The following is a 26,661-nucleotide window of genomic DNA, read 5'->3' on the forward strand; positions in this document are numbered from 1 at the left end:
CGTACATATCTGTCTATGTAACAATTCTTTATGGTCTGTTCTGGCTGGCTCTTGTGTTACTGCTGGTGTAATATATAGGGACTGTCACAATTTCTCAAGTCCTTAGGGTTTATTCACCACTAGTCATAGGCGTGTGATGACGCCGACACGGGGGTGCTGCTTCAGACTCCCCCCCCCCACCGCATTATGGTCTACTCTCCCCCTCCTAGTACAGGACACAGACTGTTTACCTGGGAGGCCCAGGTGAGCAGTCTTATGTCCCAGAGCAAGGACTGGAGCAGGTAGTCCATTCCCCGGCGGTGGGGGGGGGGAGTCCGGAGCAGCACTCCTATGTCGGCGTCTGCGCACGCCTATGCTACTAGTTACCAGGGCGTCAAAATGACGGAACAATATAACAGTAATGTCAATGCCCGAATTGCAACTTGAATTGCTCTGTCAGGTGCTATCTAGTGGCGCTGGTATGCACAACACTTGAATTCCCCCCATAATGGTGAAGAGCAGCTATAGCCTTTTATTATATTGCAGGCCTGGCCAACCTGTGGCTCTCCAGCTGTTGTGAAACTACACATCCCAGCATGCCCTCAGAGTTTTAGCATTCCCTAAGAGACAAACTGTGGCATTGCATGCTGGGACGTGTAGTTTCACAACAGCTGGAGAGCCACAGGTTGACCAGGCTTGTTATATAGGGTAAATTGGTCTATCAAAGCTGCCAATGTGAGGGCTGGATTTAAAAGAGTGATAGTAATATAAGTAAAGGCAGTCTTGTTTTGCATATACTGCTATTGCCCTTTTAAAATCCAGCCTCAACGGCGCAGAGAATCATCGATATTCAAAACCAATCTTAATGTAAGTAAATATACCCAGTGTCCCACCATAATGTACGAATTCGTCCATTCAAAGTATCTTATTTCAAAATAAACGTGGATGAATTTGAGGCATTAGGTGTAATGCGGTCCCTACTTCAGCGCCGCCATTCCCAGGGATTTGGGACAATCCATCGCATGTGTATGAGCCCCATAACTGTCTCTGATAGGATTACACATCTTGCAAATAATTCCAACTGTTGCTGACAGTCCCACTGTGTATAAGATATTGCGGAATCCACCTCACCAGACAATTGTGTTACTTGTGAGTGATCTCTCTGTAGGCACGTATGTAGTGAGTTCTATCATACAGCACATGTGCAGATGCCACTGTACACATTTGTGCAGATCTCTGTCATTCCATGACATGAGCTGGTGAAAGTGCTGTTACTAATTATGACTTGAATCCGCATTAGTAGTAAATCCGGATTCCACAGCATCACAAGGACACAGTCACTTAGTGCCCAACTCAGAATGAGTCCGAATATGGACATTTGTATGAGGCCAATCGTCCATAGCGACTGGAAACACAGAAGACAGACCTCAACAACGGAAGGAGCCACCTGGTGGGTTACATCAATGTTTCCCAACTCAATAGCCGGGTACACACTTATCCAATTGTCAGGAGTTCTTACTGCCGGCTGACCAGTTGGTCCGACATTGGACCCGATACCTCACCTGGTCGCCTGTCGGGTCTCCCAGTTTTTAAACATGCTTAAAAACCAGGAGACTGGACTGTCGACCAATCGACCAATGTAGCAGTGTGTTAGACTCCCCCCGACCTTGCAAAGCTTCAAACGGGCACTGAAAACCCACATATTCATCAAAGCATACCCTTCCGATGCATAACCTAGTCCTGAGGCTGCTCCTCCATCCTCCATCCCCTGCCTCATGCCCTGACCATCTCTGCTTTGCTTACATCCTGCCATCAGGCTATCTCCCGCCTGCTTGCACCACATGTCATCTGTCTGTCGCCCCTTCCTACTAGATTGTAATCTCCTCAGAGCAGGGCCCTCTTCCCTCTTGTTGTCAAAACCCTCTTCTCGACACATTTCACTCCTCTCCTACTCAGCGACCATCTTTACCCGCTTTTTCTCCTGCTGGTAAAGGCTCCTCTCTATCTATGGCCACCAGCACCTAGTAGTGCGCTGATCACTCACTCGCTACTTACATCTTAGCTGTATTATGTTTGAGAATTGTGCTGCTCTTTGTTACCTGTACTCTATTTTTGTTATTTATTTACTGTAATGTTAAGTTTTGTGTCCCTGTGCTGTCCTTTGTACGGTGCTACGAAACACTTGTGGCCCCTTAAAAATAAAATGTAATAATATTAATATGCTGCTGAGACTGCAGCAGATGGCGGCTGGGTGTAGTCTCAGCTGCCCTGCCTGGGTGGCTGGTGGATTAACTGCTGCAGCAGTTGGGTGTGGCGTCGGTGGGACCCAGGCATCATCCGCTGATGTGGCGGGACATGACGAAGGCTGCCGGCATGACAGTGGGCCTTGATCCTGTGTGTCATTATTTTCCGCACACGTAAGTCAAATTTTGTCAAATAAATTACAGTTTTTTTTTTATTTTACTCATGACTGTATTTATAATGTATGGTTGCAAGTTTTTTAAATAAAACATGCTAATATTAGTCGGTCCAAGGGGGCGGGGGCAATGACAAGGCAAGCTGCAATTGGCTCGCCATGGCCGTCTTGCACTTTAAAAATAACACTGTGAATGAGCCAATCAAGGCTTGCTGCATCATTTTTGAAAGGTATATGCCGCCAATGGCACATAGGGCATCGGTGGAAACCCACCGCCGCTGCTCTACACCTGCTGCTGAACTCTGCAGTAATAGCTAGCAGGGACCTGATCCACCAGAATCCAGGCCCGCCACCATGCCTCCAAGCAAGGAGATATAGAAAACATGCTCTGTTAGGGTTCCCTGAGGACAAGAGATGGGAAGTACTGGGCTAGATGGGCCACAAGAGTGAAAGCATTGTACCAATATTTTAATATATGTTCCAGGCTTTTATATCACAAATATCACTTTAGATTCTACAGATTTCCAAACTAATTTTGTCTAATAAAAGGCCTCGGGGTACGTTCCACTAGCTGCGAGGTTGCGCCACTATAGCGCAAGATGGGTGTGAGAAAAAAAAAGAACATTTCTAAGATTTCCTTAAGACTGTTGTGTTTAATGGAATCTGCCACCTGGATTGAGATGATCAATTATCTATTGCTTTCCATTCTGCATTCGGTTACTACAAGCACCAAACTTAAAACTGTGCCCTCTGTGGAGAACCCCAGCATTCTCTCTCCTTGGATTAGTTGGGATGTAAAATTGTTTTTCTGCAGCGGGGTACACTGGGGTTTGTCGAAGTCGAAAATATTATAATTCATCACGTACAAACACCACACAGATGGCCTCCGTGCGGGTGCTTGTTCTGCCGTGCGTGCGCATACTCGCAAGCTACGTATAATCGCTCGCGCGGTCTAACGTTTTAGCGCGTGGTATGAGTAATTACGGTAGTATATGCATTCGCATGGAAAAGCCACAAAGACATATCTCATATTTAATTCACATAGCACATAATTTACATAGCACATAATTTACACATAGTCTACATGCACCACACCAGCAAGTTCCATTTGTTTGAAAGGTACAACAACAGAGGGATTCGAATTTACAGGATATGAGGGGACAGAATTAGGTTAGGAGGTGGTGTTTGGTATCCAGCTGTACAGTATTGTAAGAGCAATATTCCGGTAGCAGTTTGCAGAAGATAGCACGCTCCTGCGCATATCTATGCGCAGGAACAGAATATTAATATAACACTGTATTTACTGTACTCTGATATTCGTCGGGAACCCAGTGGAGAACATCTGCAAGTGCACCTGGACCAGGCATCGCCCACCTATTCAAACCAACCTATGACTCCTCCTGTACTGTAAATGACCAGCCCTTTCACCTATGGGTGAAGAGATTACAGATTCCATTGTTTCATGATTTGGACTAATGTACAAAAGCCACGCTGCCTGGCCGGTCAGACACATTCTCTGAAGGTCATCTTTCCAGGTAGACTGAGGACCGGAACCGGGTGGCGCTGGCGAACAAACGTATGTATCCACTGATTGTAGCCTCTTCTCTTATTGTGATTGTATTATTGTTGTAACCCCCTTTTAGTAAATAACTGTTGGTGGGTCGGATCCCAACATTTTAAAATACTATTGGTGTCGTGTTCCTTTCCTGCTAGGGGTTATAAAGTGTATTCCGCCTCACGTGTTGCTACTGTGTACTTACAATGTGACGGCATGCGCACGCAACGTGTACGCATCTGTTAGGGGTTTCACACACACACACGCTTAGCGGTCGCAGCGGCCTGCACAAATATAAGTTAAAGGTATTGCTTTTTCTTCCTGAAAGTTAATCAGCATTAACAGGTTCCACAGGGAATAACATCGGGGTGTAGAGTTGGATCTTGATCCGAGGCACGAACAGGCTAAAAGCTTTGACTGTTCCCAAAATGCACAGCGCCGCCTCCTCTATAACCCCACCTCCGTGCACAGGAGCTCAGTTTGTAAGTTGGTGCCTGCAGTGCAGGCAGCTAACAGGGAGGGCTGCGCTAGGCAGCCCTGAAAAGAGCTTTTTAAGAAGACAGAAGACTTCAAGGGCTACTGACATATCGTGCTGTGGCTCCCCCAGCGGCGCTGTATACTCCCGCACCCTGGTTGCCGGGTACTTACAGTGGAGGGCTCCGGTTTCTCTTCAGGCACACGCACTTTCCGCTGGTCTCCAGGATTGCGTGGCCGCGTTACAGGGAGGAGGTGAGAGGGTCCCCCAGGCAGGACCCGCTGAAAACCGCGATCCGCCGTGGTGTTTAGGAGACGGGCCGTGCACGCTGGTGTGGACACTGTGGCCGTACAGGGGCCCCACTAGACCACCAGGGCAAGGGGCACGGGTGGATTACCTCATAATCCGCTTAAATAGGCCCCGCAGTACCCAATGGTGAAGTCCAGCAAGGGGATAAGGCTCTGACCTATAGCCCCTCCCCCAGCCCCAGGCGCCATTTACTGCAAATGTTCCCACCCTGGAGCTGCATCTCTCTGTTTCCCTCACTCTCTGTCAGTGTTTGGGTGTCATTACACACATGCTGAGCTGATTCTAGGACTGCTGGACAATGTCTCCTCTGTAAAGCCGCCACAATCATCAGCGCTGTGCATTTACAGGACACAAGTATTCTACATGTCATTTAGACAGTGTTGGCTAATTAGATGCTGTGAGATGAGCCTCAAATGGGCCCAGCCATTAACCAAACACCATTAGTTGGGTGGAAGAAGTGCTTCCTGTTAGAAAAAACATCAGGGTGCCATCACTTCCAAGATAAAATGATCAATTATACAATAACCTGATATACATTTCCTTGAACCTGGCCTTGAAAAAGGTAAGATATGTATTTTCTTTATTACACTCAACATGTTTTTGCTTACTTACTACTTACTAACATCTAACATGCATGAAAATCGTGTGGTTTTCCAGGTACTACAGTCCCTTCTCCCAAACACTGCCAGAATTTTATTAGCCCTGTGCTATATAACAGTTGCTGTGTCCCTGGGGAGAGTCTGTTACTGCCGGCGCTGTGCCGGTGTCCATCAGCACCGCACTGCACAAGTGATCAGACTAGTGTCCGGCAGCACCGCACTTGTAATCAGACTCACAATAAAATACAGTTCCCAGCAGCCCTTGCTGCTGGGAACTCCCAGCAACAAGGGCTGCTGGGAGCTGTAGTTTATTTTGAGTCTGATTACAAGTGCGGTGCTGCCGTACACCGGCGCCGCTCCAGCAGTAACAGACTCTCACTAGGTACAGTCTGACAGTACTGCTTTTTTATCCTTTGGCTGCGGGTGGCACTGCCAGGTGGCTCCCCCTCCTTGCCTGGCGCCCCTGGCGAGTGCCATCCTGGCCAATGGGTAGATACGCCCCTGCTCACTCCCACCCTGGAATCTTTATGTTGTCCACTGGAATGTTATCAGCAACTTTGACTTATTAGGAGCAAATTTTTTAATTATTTTTACTAAAACAATGTGAAAATGGTGTTTTCACACCCTTTTTATATTATTTTAGTATCACTTAAATCAGGGCTGGCCAAACCGGTCCTTGAGATCTACCAACAGTTCATGTTTTCCAGGCCTCCTGTAGATCTGTAGAATTGTCAGTTAGGAATGAAAGCAGCACATCTTAATTAGTAATGACTACACCTGTGCACCAGCTAGGTGGTCTGGAAAATGTGAACTGTTGGTAGAGCTCGAGGACTGGTTTGGCCAGCCCTGACTTAAATGTATTAAAGGGCTTTTAGAGCAGTTTTCATGAAAAACTGCTCCAAACACTTTCATTCACTTTTTTTTAGTAACCCAGATCGCATTCCTCATACGTATAATGGGAAATGCATATGGGCCGAAATTACCCCCCCCCCCCCCCCCAAAAAAAAATAAAAAATGGGGGGGAAAAAAATTGCAGTGTGCCCTGTGATAATTTTGCCAGCTCAGGCTGGTGAAATCACAGGGCAGCACTGCAATATGCAGCCTTTTGCACAGCTTCTGACGAAGCTAGGTGACCGTGCCTGGGGAAACGCATTAAGATCAACAACTGCCACTACACTGCTCCACCTTATTACGGATCCAGATATGGACTATTGAAAGATTCACTGGATATTGGAATATACCTTTGTGGGACCATACTACATAACAGCATTTGATTGGAAAAACCAAGTCAACTGCGCACAGACAGCTTGCCTGCTGAGGATACAAAGTGCACTTGGACATTACCATCACCACGTGCAGGGGCGTCAGAATGTTTTTAGGTTGGGGGGGGGGGGGGGGCAAGATATAATCTGAGTTTGGCGCCCCTAGCTTCCCAGCACACTGTGATAGTGGGTGACATGAAAGGCATATTTGTCAAGGCATCATTATGATTATTAGCATTACCAGTAACATGGTAAGCACGGGATCTGGTTTGGATCCCGGCAGTCGAAATATCTACGCTGGAATCCCGACACTGCTCGGAATGCTGGCGTTGGCAAACCGAATAGGCTCACAATCCCGGTGCCAGATCCTGGATGTCTGTGTACCGGGCAACCGGAGAGGTAAGCCACGGAGGGTGTAAGTAGTGGGGAATGGAGGTTAGGTTTAGGCTGCGAGGGGGAGGGTTAGGGTGAGGCTGCGGGAAGGGGGTGTTAGGGTTAGGCTGCAGGGAGGGGGGGGGGGGCTAGGGTTAGGCTGCCGGGAGGGAAGGTTAGGCACTAAAGAGGGGGGGTTGAGTTCGACTGCGGTGAGGGAGGGTTAGGGTTAGGCTGCGGGGATTGGAGGGTTAGGGTGAGGCTGCAGGTAGGGAGGGTTAGGGAGGTAGAGGGGGAGGGTTAACTCCCAGGTGTCGGATTCTGCGCATGGGGGTGCAGCTTTAGGTGTTCTTACCGCCAGCATCCCCATACCATCCAATAAAAAAGCATATGCTACTATTGTGTGAGTAAAATAATAATATATTTTTGTAAAAAGCAGCTTGTTCCTCAGTTCTCACAGAGTGGACAATGGGGTCATTCCGACCCGTTCGCACGCAGCGGTTTTTCGCTGCGGTGCGAACGGGTTGGAACTGCGCAAAAGCACGGCGCCTGCAATGCGCACACGCTTCGTTGCCCAGCGACAGCCGTCGCCGGGCAACGGCCAGAAGAGAGAAGAAAGTGATCGCTAGCGCGATCGCAAGAAGATTGACAGCGGGGAGGCGTTCGGGGCGGATACCGTTTTCCGGGAGTAGAGATCTGAATGCAGGCGTGTCCTGGCGTTTGGAGGGTGGTTGTCTGACGTCAATTCCAGGACCTTCATCGCTGGATCCATCGCACAGGGTAAGTAGGTATAAGGCTGGTCTTGTTCTGCACAAAACATTTTTAGCATAGCATGGCTGCACAAGCGATCACAGCCCTGCTATGCTAAAATACCCTCCCCCCATTAGGCGGCGTCTAGTTGATTGCACGAGCAGCAAAAAGTTGCTACATGCTATCAACTCGGAATGACCCCCAATGTGCAAGCAGTTGAATAATATATACTGTACCCTGGCTAGTCTCTTTGTCAGCTTGACAGTTCAGCCCCATATACATAAGTTAATATCTCATAGTGCTTAGGGAAGCACTGGCTGGTTTCTGGTATACTGCCAAACTTGCAAAAGCGGGTACCTTGCGGTGAGCATACTCTCCTCAATTTTTGTACTGGAGACGTCATGAGATCAGATGTCACGGTCAGACCCCGGCCAGAAGCAGCATCAGGACCAGACTGGGACTAAAAATAGGCCCTGACATTTAACACACACAGGCCCACCTCGGTGTCTGCATCTGGCTCCTGGCATAGACTCCTCCCCTTACTATTCCTGACTCCTCCTACTTCTTAGTCTATGCTTTTACAAATATAATTAATATTAGAACAACATGCAAGTATACATCATCCTCTGTATTAAAATACACACAACAGAGCTCATCCTGCAGGGGATTAAAATATGTGCCATAAACATTTAGTATTTGGTTAGTTCTGTTAGGTAAAGCTGGCACTGCATTGGTGTAGGTCAAATTCATAATAAGCCATATATAGTAACATAGTATTTGAGGTTGAATAGAGGCAAATTGCCCATCGTGTTCAACCTGTATTAAGAGGTGATGATTCTACATACTTGCTGAATAATGTTTTATGACTAGTTAGCTACTATAACTCATGTTACCCCCGGATTAACCACGTTGATATTTTAAGTATTATAACCTCGGATAGCTTTTTCATTCAGAAATTTATCCATTCCTTTTTTAAATCCAATTACAGAGTCCGCCATTACCACCTTCCCTGGCAGGGAATTCCACATCCTGATTGCCCTAACAGTGAAGAACCCTTTCCTCTGTTGCGTTCGGAACTTTCTCTCCTCCAGTCGCAGCGAGTGCCCACGTGTCCAAAACTGTGTTCTTTTAATAAATAATTCCTCTGATAACTCTTTGTGATGTCCCTTTACATATTTGAAGATATTAATAATATCTCCTCTTAGGCGCCTCTTTTCTAGGGTATACATATTCAGCCTAGTAAGTCTTTCCTTATAGTCCAGTCCTTCTAGGCCTTTAATCAATTTAGTAGCTCGCCTTTGAACATTTTCGAGCTCACTGATGTCTTTTTTTATACAATGGTGCCCAAAACTGAACACAATATTCCAGGTGCGGACGTACCAATGCCTTATACAGCGGCATGATTACATCCGGGTCCCTTGTCTCAATTCCCCTTTTTATGCACGCTAGCACCTCACTTGCCTTCTTTACTGCGTTTTGACACTGTGTATGGTTATTAAGCCTATTATCAATGAATACCCCCAAATCTCTGTTTCCCCTAGGCGTTCCCAATTTAATATGTAGGATGCAAGTTTGTTTTTATTCCCAAAATGCATAACCTTGCATTTGTCTGTATTGAACCTCATTTTCCATTTAGACGCCCAGAGTCCAAGTTTAGATAGATCATTCTGCAAGGACTCCACATCCAATTCTGAATTAATTACCTTACACAGTTTAGTATAATCTGCAAAGATTGACACTGTGCTTTCCAGGCCTATTTCTAGGTCATTGATAAATATGTTGAACAGTAGTGGTCCGAGTACGGACCCTTGTGGTATTCCGCTGACTACTGAGGACCAGGTTGAGGACTTCCCGTTGACCACTACTCGCTGTACCCTGCTATCCAACCAGCTGCTTATCCATGTGCAAATAGTTTTTCCTAGGCCAATATCCTTTAATTTGATCATCAGTCTCCTGTGAGGAACTGTATCGAAGGCTTTTGCAAAATCTAGGAAGACCACATCCACTGCTTTTCCTTGGTCAAGATTATTGCTCACTTCCTCGTAGAAGCTAATTAAGTTAGTCTGACAAGATCTGTCCCTCACAAACCCATGCTGGTTCTTGCTAATAATCCTAGCGGACTGTAGATACTCCTGTATGCCGTCCCTTAGAATTCCTTCCAATATTTTCCCCACTATAGATGTTAAACTAACTGGTCTGTAGTTTCCCGGAAGATTTTTGGATCTCTTTTTAAATAATGGCACTACCTCAGCTGTACGCCAATCCTTCGGTACCATGCCTGATCTAACTGAACTATTGAAAATCAAATATAGGGGTTGTGCTAGTTGTGAACTAAGCTCCATAAGAACCCTCAGGTGAAGTCTATCAGGACCAGGTGATTTATTAATCTTCATTTTGCTTAATCTCTCCCGGACTACATTTTAGCTTAAACAAGTATCTAACCATGAATCATTACTGTCACAATTGTTATGCTCTACTCCCACCATCAGTTCTTCACTGGTGAATACTGATGAAAATTTGTTCAGTATTTCCGCTTTTATTTCGTCATCATTTATCAATTCTCCTAATTCATCTTTTAATGGACCTATATTCTCCTTTTTTAACCTTTTACCGTTTATGTATTTAAAAAACTTTTTTGGATTGGTTTTACTCTCTATAGCGATTTGCTTTTAATTTTCCATTTTAGCTGCTCTTATTGCTTTTTGAATTTCTTATTACACTCCTTGTAATACCTGAAAGACTCATCCTTTCCATTAGATTTAAATGCTTTGAAAGCCCGCTTTTTTTTTATCCATTTCTGCCTTAACCTTCTTGTTAAGCCACATCGGTTTGAGTTTAATCCTCCTGCATTTACTGCCCATGGGAATAAAGTTATGAATATTGCTATCCAGCAACCCTTTTAAAACATCCCACATTTCCGAAGTGTTCTTGTTATTAAACAGAACCTCCCACTCTATGTCGTTAAGTGCACATCTAAGCATACTGAAATTAGCCTTCCTAAAGTTAAAAGTTTTGGTGGAACCCCTGTAGCTATGTTTCCTGAAACTGATGTCGAATGTGATCATATAGTGATCACTGTTACCCAAAGTCTCCCCAACTTTAGCGTTTGATATGATGTCTACATTATTAGTAATTACTAGATCCAGGGTAGTTTTACCCCTAGTTGGGTCCTCGACTAATTGAGACAAGTAGTGATCCCTAAACATATTTAAGAACCTGCTGCCCCTCGCTTTAGCACATGAATCGTTACTCCAGTTTATATCCGGGTAATTAAAATCCCTAATCACAAGGATATCCCCCAATCCCGCAGCCGTTTTGATTTGCTGCAATAGTTGTTCTTCCTCATGTATGCTAATATCCGGCTGTTTGTAGCATGTGCCTATGACTAGTTTTTTTTGCATCAATTCCCCCATTTGAGATTTCAACCCATAGTGACTCCATATTATCGCCAGTCTCCTCATAGATAACCTCCTTTAGGTATGGTTTAAGTGATGGTTTAACATAAAGACATACACCTCCTCCTCTTTTGTTAGCCCTGTCCCTCCTGAAAAGAGAATACCCCTCCAAGTTAGCAACCTAGTTAAGGACCCCCAGTTCATAGTAACACACAGTAGGATACCCAGTTCATGTTATGCTACACATTAGGGCCCCCAAATTCATAATATGGCACACATATTAGTAATGCCCCTTATAGCACATTATGCTGCGGGTGTGGTTCGTTTTATCGACAGTGTCTAGGTCGACAATGTTTAGGTCGACCACTATAGGTCGACAGTCACTAGGTCGACATGGATGGAAGGTCAACAGGGTTTCTAGGTCGACATGTGCTAGGTCGACAGGTCTAAAGGTCGACATGAGGAAAACATTTTTTTGTGTGTGTCGTTTTCTTCGTAGAGTGACCGGGATCCCAAATTAGTGCACTGCGTCCCCTCGCATGGCTCACTTCGCTCGCCATGCTTTGGGCATGGTGCCTTCGCTCCGCTACCGCTTCGCTCGGCACACTTTACCGTTCCAATCGTAGTCCATGTGGATCGTTAAGTATGAAAAAATAAAAATAAAAAAATTTGAAAAACTCATGTCGACCTTTAGACCTGTCGACCTAGCACATGTCGACCTAGAAACCCTGTCGACCTTCCATCCATGTCGACCTAGTGACTGTCGACCTATAGTGGTCGACCTAAACATTGTCGACCTAGACACTGTCGATCTTCAGACCGGATCCCTTATGCTGCACAGTAGTAGTGCTACTTAGAACACAAACTGTAAGTACTTCACAGTGGGACAGCTCCCACTGTGTCCGTCATACACATACTGTATGCAATTTAAAATAAAACAATTTAGAAGCAGCCTTGCGCTTTAAAAATGCTGCTGGTTCTCAGAACAAGTGTACACTTAAAAACACTTAATAACCATTACACAAAATAAAACAGAAAAGACTGGAACACAGCGTTATAGTACATGGGAATGTGCAGCAAACGGAGAATCCCCTGCTGTCTAGGAAACTCTCTTTCAGACAGACACTTACAGGTTGGTTCTGCCCCGCATTCACATCAAGGTATCTTTTTAACAGGTGAATATTTCAGCCATATATACCCTTTTGACGGGACACTTACATTAATATTGTGTCACCAGTTCCCATAAAGGTATCTTTTTCCTGCTTTCGGTCAAATTTCAGGTAAGCAGATTCAACAGGCCATGGTCTGGAGTAATGTGGTATATTAAAAAAAAAAAAGATTTTACTTACCGGTAAATCTATTTCTCGTAGTCCGTAGAGGATGCTGGGGACTCCGTAAGGACCATGGGGAGAGACGGGCTCCGCAGGAGACATGGGCACTTTAAGAAAGAATTTAGTTCCTGGTGTGCACTGGCTCCTCCCTCTCCGCCCCTCCTCCAGACCTCAGTTAGAGAACTGTGCCCAGAGGAGATGGACAGTACGAGGAAAGGATTTTTGTTAATCCAAGGGCAAGATTCATACCAGCCACACCAATCACACCGTATAACTTGTGATAATAATCCAGTAAACAGTATGACAATAACATAGCATCAGTTCACGCCCGATGCAACAATAACGTAACCCTTATTGAAGCAATAACTATATACAAGTATTGCAGAAGAGGTCCGCACTTGGGACGGGCGCCCAGCATCCTCTACGGACTACGAGAAATAGATTTACCGGTAAGTAAAATCTTATTTTCTCTAACGTCCTAGAGGATGTTGGGGACTCCGTAAGGACCATGGGGATTATACCAAAGCTCCCAAAACGGGCAGGAGAGTGCGGATGACTCTGCAGCACCGATTGAGCAAACATGAGGTCCTCCTCAGCCAGGGTATCAAACTTATAGAATTTTGCAAAGGTGTTTGTACCCGACCAAGTAGCAGCTCGACACAGCTGTAGTGCCGAGACCCCTCGGGCAGCCGCCCAAGAAGAGCCGACTTTCCTCGTGGAATGGGCCTTGATCGATTTAGGTAACGGCAATCCTGCCGAAGAATGCGCCTGCTGAATCGTGTTACAGATCCAGCGAGCAAGAGTCTGCTTTGAAGCAGGGCCGCCAAGCTTGTTGGCTGCATACAGAACAAACAGTGCTTCTGTTTTTCGGACTCTAGCCGTCCTGGCTACATACATTTTCAAAGCCCTGACCACATCAAGGGACTCGGAATCCTCTAAGTCCCGTGTAGCCACAGGCACCACATTAGGTTGGTTCATATGAAAGGATGAAACCACTTTTGGCAGGAACTGAGGACGTGTCCGCAATTCCGCTTTATCCATATGGAAAACCAGATAGGGGCTTTTATGTGATAAAGCCGCTAATTCCGACACTCGCCTAGCCGAAGCCAGGGCTAATAAAATGAACACCTTCCAAGTGAGATATTTCAACTCCACCGTTTTCAGTGGTTCCAACCAGTGTGACTTTAGGAAGCCCAAGACCACATTAAGGTCCCAAGGTGCCACCGGAGGCACAAACGGAGGCTGAATATGCAGTACTCCCTTAACAAAAGTCTGAACTTCTGGGAGAGAAGCCAATTCTTTTTGAAAGAAAATGGATAGGGCCGAAATCTGGACCTTAATGGAGCCTAATTTAAGGCCCAAATCCACTCCAGTTTGTAGGAAGTGAAGGAAACGGCCCAGATGGAATTCATCCGTATAAGCATTCCTGGCCTCACACCAAGAAACATATCTTCGCCATATACGGTGATAATGTTTTGCTGTTACTTCCTTCCTAGCCTTTATCAGCGTAGGGATAACCTCCACCGGAATACCTTTTTCCGCTAGGATTCGGCGTTCAACCGCCGTGCCGTCAAACTCAGCCGCGGTAAGTCTTGGAACAGACAGGGACCCTGTTGCAACAGGTCCTGCCTTAGAGGAAGAGGCCACGGATCTTCCGTGAGCATTTCCTGTAGATCTGGATACCAGGTCCGTCGTGGACAATCTGGAACAATGAGGATTGTTCTCACTCATTTTCTTCTTACTATTCTCAACACCTTTGGTATGAGAGGAAGAGGAGGAAATACATAGACGGACCGGAACACCCACTGTGTCACGAGGGCATCTACCGCTACTGCCTGAGGGTCTCTTGACCTGGCGCAATACCTCTGCAGCTTTTTGTTGAGGCGGGACGCCATCATGTCTATCTGTGGCAGTTCCCACCGACTCACAATCTGTGCGAAGACTTCTGGATGAAGTCCCCACTCTCCCGGGTGTAGGTCGTGTCTGCTGAGGAAGTCTGCTTCCCAGTTGTCCACTCCCGGAATGAACACTGCCGGCAGTGCACTTACATGATTCTCCGCCCAGCGAAGAATCCTGGTGGCTTCCGCCATTGCCGCTCTGCTCCTTGTGCCGCCTTGGCGGTTTACATGAGCCACTGCGGTGATGTTGTCTGACTGGATCAGAACTGGTTGGTCGCGAAGTAAGGCCTCCGCTTGACGTAGGGCGTTGTATATGGCCCTTAGTTCCAGGATGTTGATGTGGAGACCAGTCTCTTGACTTGACCAAAGACCCTGGAAATTTCTTCCCTGTGTGACTGCTCCCCAACCGCGGAGGCTTGCGTCCGTGGTCACCAGGATCCAATCCTGAATGCCGAATCTGCGGCCCTCGAGAAGGTGAGCACTCTGCAGCCACCACAGGAGTGACACCCTGGCCCTGGGGGACAGGGTGATCAACCGATGAATCTGTAGATGTGATCCGGAGCACTTGTTCATCAGATCCCATTGGAAAGTCCTCGCATGGAACCTGCCAAAGGGAATGGCCTTGTATGAGGCCACCATCTTTCCCAGGACTCGAGTGCAATGATGCACTGACACCTGTCTAGTTTTCAAAAGGTTCCTGACCAGAGTCATAAGTTCCTGGGCTTTTTCTATCAGAAGATAAACCCTTTTCTGGGTCGTGTCCAGAATCATGCCCAAGAAGGGCAGACGAGTCGTAGGAACCAACTGCGACTTTGGGATATTGAGAATCCAGCCGTGTTGTTGTAACACTTTCAGTGAAAGAGATACTCTGTTCAGCAACTGCTCTCTTGATCTCGCTTTTATGAGGAGATCGTCCAAGTACGGGATAATTGTGACACCCTGCTTGCGCAGGAGCACCATCATTTCCGCCATTACCTTGGTGAAAATCCTCGGAGCCGTTGAGAGACCAAACGGCAACGTCTGAAATTGGTAATGACAGTCCTGTATCGCAAATCTTAGGTACGCCTGATGAGGTGGATAAATAGGGACATGAAGGTACGCATCCTTTATGTCCAGTGACACCATAAAATCCCCCCCTTCCAGGCTGGCGATGACCGCTCTTAGCGATTCCATCTTGAACATGAACCTCTTTGTCACAACTGAGGGTTTTAGCTGACAGGAGGAAGCCTCAGTTGTAGGGGCTGAGAGGAACTTAAACCGGGGAGGTTTAATCAGACCCCTGGACATGTAAGTGTTAAAAGGAAACCCGAAGGTGTGACCATGACAACCAGGTAAAAGTAAATTAAAAGTTTATTGACAAACTCCGTGTAACAACAGACAGCAAATGATGACAGTGGCAATAAATAATATTCCTGGAACACTTTGACCATGGAAGGTGTAACAGAGCACTGGTAGGTTAAGAACAGCTGTTAAAGTCCTTGATGGAAAAACCTTACCAGGCCTGGCTGTAGTAGTGCAGATAACCAAGGAACATGCCAGTAGATGGAATAGATGAAGCTGGTAACTTGAATCAGCTGTTGTGTTTGCTGGATAGAACCAGCCAGGTGGTAAGACACGGAGTGGATGCTGAGTGGGATCAGCCACGTGACAAAGTCACTGAGTGAATGCTGGATGGAACCAGCCAGGTAATGATACACGGAGTGGAAACTGTAAGATGCTAGGGAGCGTGGAAACAGAGGAGTTGAAGGATGGTTACCAGTGGTAGTGGATACTGCTGATAAGTAGGAATCCGCTGGAACAACACCGGCACTTTAAGGATACTGGAATCTGCTGGAAGCAGACGGGTTAATAGCTGGAAGCTGGATCAGCGACGGGGGACTGCAGAGTCAGGCTGCACCCCAGGATGGTAGGCAGGTGCGGGTCTCTTAGTGGATGCTGGAGACAGGAGCTGGAACCTGGAAAAACAACCACAGGAGAGAGAGACTGGAACAAGGTATGACAAACAAAGCACTGACGACTTGCTAGCCCAGGCACAGGATACTTATACCTGCAGCAATGCAGGTATTGGCTGGGCAATTATGCAGATTTCCAGGCAGTGGATTGGAGGAACTGAAGCATGTGATTGAATCCAACATGGCTGCGCCCATGTTTGAACTTGGAGGGAAAACTGGTTTGGGAATCCATGTGGAAACATAACTGTAATGGCGGCGCCGGCCGCAGAAGACAGGAGACGCCATGCAGGATTCAAACATGGCGCCGCTGTGACAGCGTCTCAGCGTGACAGGAGGGATATGCAGAATGTGGACACAGATGAGATCCGGCCTTGGAACGCTGAGCCAGCCTCAGGAGACATCTGAAAGGCAAGTAATGGCATCCAGATACCCGGATCGTGACAGCACCCCACCCCCCTTTAGGAGTGGCCCCAGGACACTTCTTACGCTTTAGAGGAAACTTCGAGTGGAAATTCCGGACCAAGACAGGAGCATGGACATCTGAGGCATTGGTCCAAGAGCGTTCTTCAGGACCATAGCCCTTCCAGTCAATAAGATACTGCAACTGACCGTAACGGAAACGTGAGTCCAGAATCTTGGCCACCTCATACTCGACTCCCCGTTGAGTCTGAACTTTAGGAGCTGGAGGAAGTGCAGAATGAAACCGATTCAGGATCAGCGGTTTCAACAGGGAAACATGGAATGTCCTGGGTATTTTCAAGAAGGGAGGTAACTGGAGTCTGTAAGCAACGGGATTGATGACTTGTTCAATTTTAAAAGGACCGATGAAACGAGGTGCAAATTTCATGCTGGGAACTCTCAACCTCAAATTCTTCGTGGACAACCATACACGATCACCCACCTTGAGAGCAGGAACCGCTCTACGCTTCCTATCGGCAAACTTCTTGTACCTGAATAAGGCTTTAAGCAGGGCCGCGCGGACATTCTTCCAGTTATTTGAAAACTGACGCAAGGTGACATCCACTGCTGGAACAGAAGTTGCTGGAAGCGGTTGGAATTCTGGAACTTTAGGGTGGAATCCATAGTTGATGAAGAATGGTGTTGAAGATGAGGAATGGTATTGATTGTTGTGGCTAAACTCGGCCCAAGGAAGGAGTTGAACCCAGTCATCTTGGGAGGAAGACACATAAATGCGGAGGAAGGCCTCCAAGTCCTGATTCACCCTCTCGGTCTGACCATTGGTCTGAGGATGGTAAGCTGTAGAAAACTTTAACTTGATTTGGAGGGCTTGACACAAACTTCGCCAAAATTTGGCTACGAATTGTACTCCACGATCAGAGATGATCTCTTCAGGAAGACCGTGAAGTCGGAAGTTCTCTTGGATAAACACTTGAGCCAACTTGGAAGCTGACGGAAGACCGATGAGGGGTATGAAATGTGCCATCTTGGTGAACCGGTCAACTACCACCCAGATGGTATTAAACTTGTTGCACATAGGCAGGTCTGTAACAAAGTCCATCGACAAATGGGTCCACGGTCGACGGGGAACAGATAATGGAACCAGTTGCCCTGCAGGCGACTGGCGGGAGACTTTGTGTTGGGCACACTTCGGGCAAGAAGCAATAAACTCCATAATGTCCTTCTTCAGAGTTGGCCACCAGTAGGACCTAGAAATAAATTCAAGGGTTTTTGTCTGGCAAAACGGGAAGCATGGGCCCAATGCAAGAGCTTCTTCCTTAACACCGGCTTCACAAAACTTTTCCCTGGTGGAGGCATAGAGTCCATCCCTACCGTGGAGAATGCCAATGGATTAATAATAGGATGCTTGTCCGCAGACTCGACTCATTTTCTTGCTCCCATGAGTGGGAAAGGGCATCGGCCTTGCGATTCTGAGAACCCGGACAGAACTGGAGTTTAAAGTCGAACCTGGAAAAGAAAAGTGCCCATCTGGCCTGACGAGGGTTAAGACATTGTGCGCTTTTCAGATATAAAAGATTCTTGTGGTCGGTAAGTATAGTAATTGAATGAGAAGCTCCCTCCAACAGATATCTCCACTCCTCTAGAGCGAGCTTGATGGCTAGCAACTCCTGGTCGCCAATGGCATAGTTGCGCTCAGCTGGGGAGAACTTCCGGGAGAAGAAACTGCAAGGATGTAGATGGCCATCTTTAGCCCTCTGGGATAACACCGCTCCTACTCCAACGGAGGAGGCATCCACCTCTAAGATGAAAGGAGAGTCGATGTCGGGCTGTTTCAGAACTGGTGCAGAGATGAAACGTTGCTTTAGGAGATGAAAAGCTTGCGTAGCTTCTTCAGACCACTTGGACGGGTTAGCACCCTTCTTGGTTAATGCAGTGATAGGCGCCACAATGGTGGAAAAGTCTCGTATAAACTTTCTGTAATAATTGGCGAACCCTAAGAACCTCTGGACCCCTTTGAGGGTTAAGGGTATCGGCCAATTCTGGATTGCTTGTAGTTTCTCAGGATCCATCTCTAGTCCGGAACCGGACACAATGTAACCTAGAAACGGAATGGATTTAACTTCAAAAACACATTTCTCCAATTTGCAATAGAGATGATTGACACGGAGACGGGACAGAACCTTCTTTACCCAAAAACGATGTTCCTCTAGATTATTGGCAAAGATGAGGATATCATCTAGATATACCACGACATGGCGGTATAAGATGTCTCTGAAGATCTCATTGACGAAATGCTGGAAGACAGCTGGAACATTGCTCAATCCGAAGGGCATGATGAGGTACTCATAATGTCCATCACGGGTGTTAAAGGCGGTCTTCCACTCGTCACCCTCACGGATCCGGATGAGATTGTAGGCACCCCTCAAATCCAACTTTGTAAAGATGGTTGCTCCGCTGACTCTATCGAAGAGCTCTGTAATCAAGGGTAAAGGATACCGGTTCTTGACGGTAATGTCGTTCAGACCTCTGTAGTCGATGCACGGCCGCAGACCACCGTCTTTTTTCTTAACGAAGAAGAAGCCTGTGCCAGCTGGAGAAGAAGAAGGTCGGATAAAACCCTTCGCCAGGTTCTCTTTGATGTACTCCTCCATGGAGTGCGTCTCAGGCAGAGACAACGGATAAGTTCGGCCTCGAGGTGGAACCTTCCCTGGAATGAGATCAATTGGGCAGTCCCATTCTCTATGAGGAGGAAGGATATCAGCAGAAGCCTTACTGAACACGTCCGTGTAGTCTTGATATGGAGGAGGTGGAACATCAGACGACCTGGGGAAAGAAGAACAAACAGGAAGCACTTTGGACAAACAGGTCTCAGCACAGGAGGGAACCCATGCTAGTATCTGCATAGTCATCCAGTCAATCGATGGATTGTGGAGGCGGAGCCATGGAAGGCCCAAAACCACTGGATGTGTGGCTCTTGGAATCACTAGGAAGGAAATAAATTCTGCATGAAGAACTCCCACTCTCAGACGAACTGGTAGAGTCCTTAGAGAAATAACTGCGTCAAATATCTTGCTGCCATCCACGGCAGTCAAGGAGATGGACGAGGAAAGTCTCTCGGTGGGTAGGGACCACCGTTTAACATAAGCTTCGGTTATGAAATGCCCAGCTGCTCCGGAATCAAGGAGGGCAATGACGTTCCTGTAACGTTGAGCAATTTGAAGCGAGACTGGGAGATTACAATCACGAGGAGATGGAGAGGAGAGCATTACTCCTAGCCGGCCCTCTCCTTGGCGAGCTAGGACTTGAAGTCCCGGACGTTTGGGACAGGCATTGATTGCGTGAGACGGAGCTGCACAGTAGAGACAGAGGAACTCAGAAAGACGTCTTCGGCGCTCAGCAGGGGATAGACGGGAACGACCAATTTGCATGGGCTCATCTTCGGACGGAGACGGTTGACGAGGAGGAGGAGCAGAGGATTTTGGAGTGGATGACCTTCCCCACTCAATTGCTCTTTCGCTGAACCGTAGATCAACCTTCGTGCATAATGAAATTAGCTCATCCAACTTAGAGGGCAAGTCTCTGGTAGCTAACTCATCCTTGATGCGCTCAGATAAGCCATGCCAGAATGCAGCATACAGGGCCTCGTCGTTCCATGCCAGTTCAGATGCCAGGATTTGGAACTGTATTAGATACTGTCCCACAGTACGTGTTCCCTGGCGTAAACGGAGAATCTCAGATGAAGCAGAGGTTACCCGGCATGGCTCGTCGAAGATGCGCCTGAATGTTGCCACAAAGTCAGTATAGGAGGACAGCAGGGGATCAGACTTCTCCCATAAAGGTGATGCCCAGTCAATGGCTGAGCCGCTGAGAAGGGAGATGATATAGGCAATTTTAGTACGGTCACTGGGGAAATTGCCAGGTTGAAGCTCAAAATGGATTTCGCATTGGTTGAGAAATCCCCTGCAGAACCTTGGAGATCCGTCAAATTTTGCTGGCGTTGGAAGATGAAGACGTGGAATGGAAATGGGCAAGGTGGGTGGGGTTACAGCTGGTGTCACTGTGGTGGACGCAACGGACGTGTCAGGTTCACGGAGGGTTGTTTGAATCCCATCCAGCCGCGTAGAGAGATCCTGGAGACAGCAGATGATATGGCCTTGTGCAGCCTCCTGATGTTCAAGTCGTGCTGCCAGTTCTTGCATTGGCCTAACCGCTTGATCCTGGTCTCCGGCTGGATTCATATGGTCAGTGCTTACTGTCACAACTGATGGTTTTAGCTGACAGGAGGAAGCCTCAGTTGTAGGGGCTGAGAGGAACTTAAACCGGGGAGGTTTAATCAGACCCCTGGACATGTAAGTGTTAAAAGGAAACCCGAAGGTGTGACCATGACAACCAGGTAAAAGTAAATTAAAAGTTTATTGACAAACTCCGTGTAACAACAGACAGCAAATGATGACAGTGGCAATAAATAATATTCCTGGAACACTTTGACCATGGAAGGTGTAACAGAGCACTGGTAGGTTAAGAACAGCTGTTAAAGTCCTTGATGGAAAAGCCTTACCAGGCCTGGCTGTAGTAGTGCAGATAACCAAGGAACATGCCAGTAGATGGAATAGATGAAGCTGGTAACTTGAATCAGCTGTTGTGTTTGCTGGATAGAACCAGCCAGGTGGTAAGACACGGAGTGGATGCTGAGTGGGATCAGCCAGGTGACAAAGTCACTGAGTGAATGCTGGATGGAACCAGCTAGGTAATGATACACGGAGTGGAAACTGTAAGATGCTAGGGAGCGTGGAAACAGAGGAGTTGAAGGATGGTTACCAGTGGTAGTGGATACTGCTGATAAGTAGGAATCCGCTGGAACAACACCGGCACTTTAAGGATACTGGAATCTGCTGGAAGCAGATGGGTTAATAGCTGGAAGCTGGAAGCTGGATCAGCCACGGGGGACTGCAGAGTCAGGCTGCACCGCAGGATGGTAGGCAGGTGTGGGTCTCTTAGTGGATGCTGGAGACAGGAGCTGGAACCTGGAAAAACAACCACAGGAGAGAGAGACTGGAACAAGGTATGACAAACAAAGCACTGACGACTTGCTAGCCCAGGCACAGGATACTTATACCTGCAGCAATGCAGGTATTGGCTGGGCAATTATGCAGATTTCCAGGCAGTGGATTGGAGGAACTGAAGCATGTGATTGAATCCAACATGGCTGCGCCCATGTTTGAACTTGGAGGGAAAACTGGTTTGGGAATCCATGTGGAAATATAACTGTAATGGCGGCGCCGGCCGCAGAGGACAGGAGACGCCATGCAGGATTCAAACATGGCGCCGCTGTGACAGCGTCTCAGCGTGACAGGAGGGATATGCAGAATGTGGACACAGATGAGATCCGGCCTTGGAACGCTGAGCCAGCCTCAGGAGACATCTGAAAGGCAAGTAATGGCGTCCAGATACCCGGATCGTGACACTCTTCAAGTATAGGTTCAGAGATTTTAAATTCAATATGGGTCTTACCGAACCGTCCGGTTTCGGAACCACAAACATGGTCGAATAATACTCCCTTCCCTGTTGAAGGAGGGGAACCTCGACCACCACCTGCTGAAGATACAATTTTTGTATTGCATTTAACCCTATCTCCCTCTCTAGGGGGGAAGACGGTAGGGCCGATTTGAAAAACCGGCGAGGAGGCACCTCTTCGAATTCCAGCTTGTAACCCTGAGACAGAATTTCTATTGCCCAGGGATCCACCTGGGAGTAAACCCACATGTGGCTGAAATTCCAAAGACGCGCCCCCACTTGCCCCGACTCCGCCAGTGGAGCCCCAGCGTCATGCGGTGGATTTTGCAGAGGCCGGGGAGGACTTCTGTTCCTGGGAACTAGCTGTATTGTGCAGCTTTTTTCCTCTGCCCCTCCCTCTGGCAAGAAAGGACGCACCTCGGACTTTCTTGTTTCTTTGTGAACGAAAGGACTGCATTTGATAATGCGGTGCTCTCTTAGGCTGTGAGGGAACATAAGGCAAAAAATTTTACTTTCCAGCCGTAGCTGTGGAGACCAGGTCTGATAGACCTTCACCGAACAATTCCTCACCCCTGTAAGGTAAAACCTCCATATGCCGTTTTGAGTCGGCATCACCTGTCCATTGCCGAGTCCACAGGACCCTTCTGGCAGAAATCGACATAGCATTTATTCTAGAACCCAGCAGACTAATGTCTCTTTGAGCATCTCTCATATAGAGGACAGCGTCTTTAATATGCCCCAGGGTCAATAAAACAGTATCCCTATCTAGGGTATCAAACTCCTCTGATAAGGTATCAGTCCATGCCGCTACTGCACTACAGACCCAGGCCGACGCATTTGCCGGTCTGAGCAAGGTACCTGAATGTGTATAAATGGACTTCAGGGTACCCTCCTGTTTGCGATCAGCAGCATCCTTGAGGGTAGCCGTATCCTGGGACGGCAGGGCTACCTTTTTGGATAAGCGAGTTAAAGCTTTGTCCACCCTAGGGGAGGAATCCCATCGTAACCTGTCCGTTGGCGGGAAAGGATACGCCATAAGAATCCATTTGGAAATCTGCAGTTTTTTTATCTGGAGATTCCCAAGCTTTTTCACATAACTCATTCAGTTCGTGTGAGGGGGGAAAAGTTACCTCAGGTTTCTTTCCCTTATACATATAAACCCTTGTGTCAGGGACAGGGGTTTCCTCTGTGATGTGCAAAACCTCCTTAATTGCTATAATCATATATCGGAGTGATTTAGCCAACTTTGGCTGTAACTTTGCATCATCGTAATCGACACTGGAGTCAGAATCCATGTCGGTATCTGTGTCAACAATTTGGGACAGTGGGCGCTTATGAGACCCCGACGGTCCCTGCGACATAGGATCAGGCACGGGTTGAGACCCTGACTGTCCCAATGCATCAGCCTTGTCTAATCTTTTATGCAAAGAATTAACATTATCATTTAAAACCTTCCACATATCCATCCAATCAGGTGTCGGCGGAGATACCACATTCATTTGCTCCCGCTCCTGTCCCACATAGCCTTCCACATCAGACATGTCGACACAAGCGTACCGACACACCACACACACAGGGAATGTCCTTTCCGGCTCCATGATTAAGCTACATGCGAAATGCGCATTGGAGTAAGGCGCTGGTAGCCCCGTTTTTTGCTCCTGTAATAATGTACAATCATGTTATGTGTCATTAACGCCAATGAAATTATTTAATTCAAGTATACCTATATCAATAGAAGTTCCTTGCATTATGAGAAAGCTCTAAATATATGCAGCACGTGCAGACTGTCATTGTGTGAAATCTTCCTACTTAGTATAACGTACGTGTTTTCAGTACACTGTTAGCAGACATAAAGGCTGATTTGCAGAGATCAATTTCAGCCCCAGGTGATAACATACGGGCAGTATTCATTTATCTGCATGTAATTACACAGCAGCGGCGATTTGGACCATGCACCTCACGGTTATATAGAGGAAAGATCCAATAGCCAAACTGACATACAATATTATTATTATTACGTCTGCGAGTGTCTAATGTAGGACTGTATACTTATAAACTAAGTCTCTGCAGCCCTGCACGAGCCCAAATTATCAAATAGCAAGGGACTATATATATCAAAAAGATCACATTTAGGCAGTAACTGTGAATGGGATAACCCCGTATTACCATACCACAGTACATTATTATTATAGATGTACTGATTTGGGAACATGCTCTGGATCAAGGCATAAGAGGAGTGAGTGAGCAGCCCATCCGTTATAATACTGCTACAGTGATCTGCTCAGTCAGTTTGCAACAGTGAAGGATTGAACATAATACATTGTATCAACCTCATAACATTGCATGAGGAAATACATCACTGAATTGAAAGGACAATCAAACTGTACTGCATATTACCTATCTAATAGCTAGTGATCTATATATACCCTTCCTGTAATTACCTCACAACCACACAATTGGACTGGTTTATAAGAGGAGGAAGGACATTATTAATAGATCACTTTAGGATATATTTAGAGAATTAGAATTAATATATCGTCATGGTTCAGGCACAATAACACTATTGATATTTGGATCGAACATTTAATAAGTACAGGAGAAATATCGGGTGCTCCAACGCCAGATTTTATTATTTCATTTCTTTCTATCTCTATATTTTAATATTTCGCTTTTTATACATAAGTGGGGAGATTATATATTTTATGATACTAATAAAAGTTACGTTTTAATAAACTAAAACTGTGAAACTCATCGACTAAGTGCACCATAGAACTACCTTTCTTTTTTCTCTTTTTGGTAAAATGTCCTTTCTGAAGACAGTTCCCCCACGAGGCCCTTTGGAGAGACAGAGAGAGAGTATGCCAGCACACACCCCAGCGCTATATAACCCAGGAATAACACAGTAACTTAATGTTAACCCAGTAGCTGCTGTTAGTATACTTTTTTGCGCCTAATTATGTGCCCCCCCTCTCTTTTCAACCCTCTTCTACCGTGTATCAGCAGGGGAGAGCCTGGGGAGCTTCCTCTCAGCGTGCTGTGGAGAAAAAATGGCGCTGGTGAGTGCTGAGGGAGAAGCCCCTTCTGTCCCGCTTAAATGTTATTTATTTGGCGGGGGCTCCTACATATATACAGTGCCCAGCTGTATATATGTGTTTATTTGCCAGAATGAGGTCCCAAATGCTGCCCAGGGCGCCCCTGCGCCCTGCACCCTAACAGTGACCGGAGTATGTGTAGGTGTGTGGAGCAATGGCGCACAGCTGCAGTGCTGTGCGTTACCTCCAGTGAAGATCACGAAGTCTTCTGCCGCCTGTGAAGTCTTCTTGCTTCTCATACTCACCCGGCTTCAGTCTTCCGGCTCTGCGAGGGGGACGGCGGCGCGGCTCTGGGACGGATGGCGAGGGTGAGATCCTGCGTACCGATCCGTCTGGAGCTAATGGTGTCCAGTAGCCTAAGAAGCAGGACCTAGCTTCAGAGAGTAGGGCGGCTTCTCTCCCCTCAGTCCCACGATGCAGGGAGTCTGTTGCCAGCAGAGCTCCCTGAAAATAAAAAACCTAACAAAAAACTTTCTATCGGCAAACTCAGGAGAGCTCACTGAAAAGAACCCAGCTCCTCTGGGCATAGAATCAAACTGAGGTCTGGAGGAGGGGCGGAGAGGGAGGAGCCAGTGCACACCAGAAACTAAATTCTTTCTTAAAGTGCCTATGTCTCCTGCGGAGCCCGTCTCTCCCCATGGTCCTTACGGAGTCCCCAGCATCCTCTAGGACGTTAGAGAAATCACAATAAAAACACACAATCAGAAGCTGTTCTATTCGTTTTTATACACCTCTTGAGGTCCGGTGATATCGAAGGACTTTAGCATTTTGGATGCCATACATTTGCAGCCGGTATTTGTGGAAGCAGCACCTTTAACGCTTACCTTTTTTTTTTTGTCCTGAGACTTGCACGGAGATTGTTTGTTTTTATTGTGACTTTTAATAAAACCACATTACTCTGGATCATGGCCTGTTGAATCTGCTTACCTGAAATTTGACCAAAAGCAGGAGAAAGATACCTTTATGGGAACTCGTGACAAAATATTAATGTAAGTGTCCCATCAAAAGGGTATATATGGCTGAAATATTCACCTGTTAAAAAGCTACTTTGATGTGCATGCGGGGCAGAACCAACCTGTTATGGGCCCTACATATTGCGAGATCCGCTGCCGAGCTGCCCGGTGGCGGATACGGCCAACCCAGCAGCGGAGGGGGCAGTGAAGTTTCTTCACTCCCCCCGTCACCATAGCAGTGCAGGCAAATATGGACGATCTCCATTGGTTGGGGGGCTTATTGGAGGTGAGAGACAGTCACTGAAAATGACAGAGGAGCATGAGGTGAGGGACGAGCATGGGAAGCAGGAGGGTGGTGAGATGTCAGACTTGCTAAGGACTGTACAGGT

This window comes from Pseudophryne corroboree, chromosome 6 (genome assembly GCF_028390025.1).
Source record: "Pseudophryne corroboree isolate aPseCor3 chromosome 6, aPseCor3.hap2, whole genome shotgun sequence".
NCBI lineage: Eukaryota > Metazoa > Chordata > Amphibia > Anura > Myobatrachidae > Pseudophryne > Pseudophryne corroboree.